This window comes from Myripristis murdjan, chromosome 20 (assembly GCF_902150065.1).
Source record: "Myripristis murdjan chromosome 20, fMyrMur1.1, whole genome shotgun sequence".
In the NCBI taxonomy this organism is placed as follows: Eukaryota; Metazoa; Chordata; class Actinopteri; order Holocentriformes; family Holocentridae; genus Myripristis; species Myripristis murdjan.
In genome coordinates, this window is record NC_043999.1 from 9,097,603 (window position 1) to 9,103,842 (window position 6,240).

A 6,240-nucleotide genomic window follows, 5' to 3' on the forward strand; every position below is an offset into this window, starting at 1 on the left:
ACGGGATGAATTGAAACTTTCAATTACTTGAAGAAGAAGGTCGTGTGCAACATCCTAAAACCTGCCACTGCACACCAATGAGGCTTGACAGGACCGTATATCACAGGGACTCGCTTTACTTCAATGTTTCTGTCAGCTTTCTGTGCCTGGATAGTTTATAGAGCAGCTCCATGCTGCCTTCATGGGACCGGGACGTCCGGGTATCAAATATAAAATTTTCACCAGCACAGCGTTTACTGAGTCAACTCGGGAAAGCGTATGTCATCTTCCTTGGTATTTACTTTCTTCTTCTTGAAAACATTAATTTTAGAAATTTATAAGTTAGACTTGCTGTGAAGGCAAGTCACTGTCTCACACCCAGACGGTCACCGTGGTCTCATGTGGCCATCGGTGTGGAGGTAGACAAGCATTCTGAAACTGGAGTGTGTGTGATCGGGCTGCATATTTTTGTCCAAACCTGACCTGAGCCAGAGCACAGTAACTGAGCCTGACCCGAACCCGACAGGCATTCTTTTTTTTGTGCCCGAACCGCAAACTGAGTCCGAGATTTTGCTTGTCCTCCATCGCTACGTTACATTTTCCACCTGAAATTGCCAATGTGTTGCCTTCAGCGTCACATAAACTCCAACAGTATATAGTGTTTAGTGAAATGTTTTGGAAGTTGCCCAGAACAAACAGTAGGTCCATCATTTTTCACTGAAATAACACCGATGTGACCGAACCCGACCCAAACCTGAACATAATTCACAGGTGTGTGACCCCACCTGTGAGTTGACAATCTCCTGTTACAGACGAAGCTGTCAGCAGCTTGATTCTTTGTTTTTGAGCTCTCCTCTGCGACGTTTTACAGCGGCTTCATCTCATCGTGAAGCTATGGCCTAAACATAAGATCACTCAAGCACTGGAGTATCCTAAAACTGTTTTCAGTAAACAGACTCAACAAATATTTTCAGAACATGATAATGGCAAGCAGATGGTATATTCTGTTTCCAATGCCGACCATTAGCTTGCCTTGATGCCCTAGCTCAAGCTATGGTTTGCACTATGCCACAGTTGTTTGCAGTCAGTTTTAATGCGTCATTGTTTGACTTTTTATTGTTTCTTACCATTTTTCTTACTTGTTTATTATTCTGTTTGTGTGCCTAAATTCTATTTCCTTTTAACTGCTAAGCTTTATTACTTCAACTGCTGCAGAGTCCCTACTTCCCCTATGAGAATCAATAAAGTTCAGCTTTTCATCTTGTGATTTTTAATTTGTATTTATTTATATATTAAAGTTTGGAGTACTCACATCTCATTTCTGCTGAATGTGCAAATCCAAACCGTGCACACCCACTCTGCAGATTACTGTATATCCCTGACTTACATACAACCTGCTCTCCGTTCAGCTTGTGACATGTGTTCAGTGTCAAATTAGCTGATGATTGATGCCATCTGAAGAGCCTGATGACTGTCACGACTCAGACCAGGAGGACCGATTGTTCCCCTCACTGCTAAATCAATGTAATATTGCTGTCTATCAGTGTCTCCAAATCGCTCAGGCAATAAAACGGGCTGGGCAGACATAGGATTCAAATGTGCGCATTGGCCACCGAGGCAGTACACTGGATCTCTGCCGATACAGTGGAAGCTGATAGAACTGTTGCGATTTTTTGACTTCATAATCAGCAAAAACTGATTAGTGTGACGCTGATAAATCACCCAAGAAAGCCATCCGCCTATCTCAGGGTTCACGTTAAATCCCCTAACAATATAAATGAAGGCAGATATTATCAGCGACGAACAGCCAAGGGCCAGAGTTAACCTCTTAGCCTCCAACCGAACTTAATGACTCCGCGACATCTCATCATTCACTGCTGTCACAAATCCTACTGATTTCATTAAACCCTCTACAGAGATGAAAATCAGGACACTTCATTCTGCTGTGCGGCATGACACACAGATTATTGGCAACACATGCAGATTCATTTAAATATTTTTCAAATCAGACCATGAAAATATGCTCATCATGCACCCTTGAGCTAATATAATATAAATGTTAATGAAGATTTGTGCAGTGAGCTGGGGAAATGAACATTTGCAATATAGCAAATACTCTCCAACTTTTGGATATGAAATTGGATACTGTATTAGAGTTTTTTTTTTTATACACAGCTGTATATTTGTTGTAGCTGTCAGTTTGTGGGAAGATAAATAAACAGGAGGAAATAGATGAACGCTGAAAATATACAGGGAAAATGGAGCAGGAGAAGGAAAAAAAAAAACAGTTGTTATAACCCAAATTCAGCTTCTAAATATGTGGTGATTTGGCCTGGGCCCAAATTATTATTTATTTCTCTCCCAGTTTTCCATATGTTTGCTGCTGTTCAGATAATTTAAAAATGCATATCTATATGCAAAACTGCAACAATGAGTCTGAGTTTGAGGCGACCTGCTAAGCTAATTTATTCTCCAAATGTAGACAAACAAGTTAATATTGGAGCTGAATCTGTCAGCTGCTGTAAATGCATCTGAGTTGATGCTTGTGCGCCAGACTGAATAGCAAATTTCTTTAAATGAAAGAATGCAGGAAACACATTTCCAATAACTGCTGCCCTTTCAAACAAAACAACAGCAGGAACACCAGTAATGTATTTTGCCATTCTCACATCGACTTTACCTTGTGAAAAAGTGCATTTTCAACATGGAGAAAAAAACCTGTTTCAAATTGAATTCAACCCATGCAGGCAATATCCTTTTATGGCTTACTGTCAAGGTTGAATATCATGTTTTTTTAATCATCTCTTCAAAATTTTTACTTGGTCATACTTGTAGAAATAATTGGATTGCAGTGCATTATTAAAGGTGACAAGGTTTCTCATATATAGGTTAAATGTGAACAGCTGTGGGCAATCACGCCAGGCACTGGTGTGTGGACTTGATACAGCAGGCTAATTGTGTGTGGCATTGAAGTTGGCCCTCATTAACCTTACTGCATTACCTTTACTGTGAATAAATGGAGGGCTTTAAATCGGCCATCTGTTGCTGCCCAGCTACCTTTACACAGTCTCTAATAGAGTGGAAGTGACACACCGGCACCTTTCAGTGACGTCAAAGCTGCAGTCTGACAAGGAAGAAATCTTGCATATAAAACCTGAGGAGCTTTGTAAAGACTTGCTTTTCAAGTGATGATCTCTTCTAATTTTTCTCAAGCTTCACTTTGAAACTTGATCTGGAAAGGATAATGTTATTGGCATTATTTTGCTCCTTTACTGGTAATGCCTTCAAGGTTAGAGGTATGCACCGGTGATACAAAAGATACTGGCATGATTCTTGCAGTGGGCAGCTCACAGGGTGGTGTAAGCTGCTTTTGAGGATCAGAGGCGACACAGTCCATGCAGTGGACCGGTCCTTATTAAGAAGCAATTCTTGCAGAAACCAGATAAAGCAGAAGAGCATTGGACTGTGAACTGATTGTTTCTCTAAGGTAAATTGGGCAGCAGTGTGGTGTAATGAGTGGAGAGATTACCATTCAACCACAGGACCAGGGACCAAATCCCATCTTGCTGAAGTGTTTTTGAGCAAGACTCTAAATACCTAACAGTTTTAAAAGAGCTGCTCCATCACTGACCTCTGACCTCTATGGAGCCCCTAAGGCAGGGGGAGCTTTCAGGCTGCATGCGGCCTGCAAGATCATTTGCTCTGAGCCAAAGAGGTAATTAATACAAAATAATACAGTACAAAATAAATGATGTAAAAACAGCAGCTCAGAAATGCTCTAGAGAGCAGTTACTTTTTTTCTGAGTTAAAAGAAAATAACATAAGATAGTAAGTAGCCTTACACATGTTCCCAGTGGTCTCCTCCAGCTGCAGGCCTGTCAGGGTCAAGGTCAGAGTAAACACAAACATTACGTGTCATCGCTCACATGCATCATAGTGACTTTCAGTCATTCAGACCTCAGACTTCACTTCAGACATTCAGAAGGGGAATTTGTGAGGGGATGCCTTGTTTCAGCTGTGGAGCTGCCAGCACTGGACAAAGTAAAATTGTTCCAAAGTGTCACTTTCTCTCGAAAAACCATCGCAGAGTGGATTACTGATATGGCACATGATATGGAAAAAACACAGCAGTTTTTCTCTCTGGCCTTGAAACAACAGACAAAGTAAATACCGCCAAACTATCCATTTTTGTGTGTGGGATTTCTGCCGAGTTTGATACGAAGGAGGAATTGCCGTCTTTGCAAGCCATGCATGGTGCTATCAAAGCTGAGGATTTGTTTGAGCGAGTTGTTTTAGCTATGCACAGATGTGAACCACCATTTGAAAAGTTACATGCGCTTACCAGAGATGGAGCTCCGGGCATGGTTAACTGCACTTGCCCACAAAGACATGAGACATCTGCGTTTCAATCTATGTGATGTAGTTGTAGTCGTGTCTGCCATTAATTTTATCAAAAGAAGGCCAGTTCAAGGAGCTGCTGAGTGAGGTGAGTGGTTTACCTTTGTGATGTGCAATGGCTGAATCGCTCACATAGTTTTACAAATTGAGAGAGGAAGAAAAAACATTTCATGGAGATGAAGGGAGAACCTGCCGTGGAACTCAGTGATAGCGAGAGGCTTTGTGATTTGGCCTTCATGACGGACGTTTCCAAATACCTCTCAGAGCTGAACGTCAAGCTCCAAGGTCTCAACCGGCTTATCAGCCCTCTGCTTTACAAAGTGAAATCATGTGAAGCAAAATTAAAGCTGGGGCAAGTGTAACTGGAAAGGTATAACACTGTGCATTTTCAAAATCATAGCCTGCTGTGACATCTGAATATGCTGGTGAGTGTGCAAAAACTTCAGGTGTTTGACGAGAGGTTTCAGGACGTGACGAGTCAACAAAAGGAACTAAACATTATACTGTTTGATCTGGAACCAGCTGATATGCCTGACAATCTACAACATGAAATCACTGGGCTGCAAAGCAACGATCAGCTCAAAACTGGGTACTGGAGCTGCCTCTGCTCCATTTCGATAAACTGTACATACATCCTGCGGGTCTTCCCATGCTGAGGAGACATGCACTGAAGTTTGGGACAACATACCACTGTGGGTAGTTCTTTTCAAAACCGACTCTTGTACAGACTGACCCAAACCTGGAAAACCAGCTCTCGCATCATCATCACCACCATCAGACATCAGACATCTTGCCAAAGAGAAGCTATTGAATTAAAAGTTTGACCAATAAAAAGCATGTTAATTTTACAGTTAAATTCCTATTATTAACATTAAAAAAATGCAATACATTTTATTTGAGATTTTTTTTTAATGTCTCTTGAATGGCCGTTGATAGGAGAAAGGTTCTCCACCCCTGCCCTCCCTGTCCTAAGGGGACGTGGGTTTTCATTTCCTAATACAGTGACCAAGGCTTTAAACCACTTTAAGCCAATCCCTAACCTAAACCTAAACTTAACCTAAATCCTAACCATAACCAATAACCCAAAATGACCACCCAAACTGCAAAAATAGGAATAGGAAACGCAAGGTAGCTAAGTATACATGGGGAGGACAAAAAATAAATAGGTAAAAAAAAAACAAACAAAAAAAAAACATTAATATTTCCATATTCTCCCGAGAAACTTTTGCATTCTCTTGCAAACGTTTTGTGTGAAAAAAAAAAAAAAAAAAAAACATGTAAAAATACATGTAATCTCATTTGCACATATTACACCATCTATTTCTTTTTTTTTCATTTCCCTCCCTCATGTTGCCTCTGGCGCTCTAAAGACGTCCCTGAATGTGGTAAGCAAAAATACATTTTTGATACAGGAATACCACACAATTATGATTACCACCACCAATGAGGATATGTTTTTGCCCTATTAGTTTGTCTGTCTGTCAGCGGGACATCTGAAGTGCTTCTGAACAGTTTTCCATGACATTTCCTGAGGCAAAGGAGCAGCTCCTTCAGTTAAGGTGGTGAGCTGCGTCTAGGACTCCCATCATCAATGTGATTGTCAAGTTTTCCCTGGCACTATGAAAGTGATGGAGACTTGATTGTAAAGGTGGCTGTCCATAAAAAAAGCGACATTTGCTCAGCAAAATAGCTCCGCAGTCATTGTCAGTGAGACCAGGCAGCCAGGATGTGCAGGGAATTGTGCTGAGACACAGCGAGGAAGTGGAGAAGGTCTCAAATTTATGCAAAATAGAAGCAGCATCAGCTCCCAATTTCACCTCAGGCACCTATAAAGTATTTCTGATTCCGATTATGATTCTGATT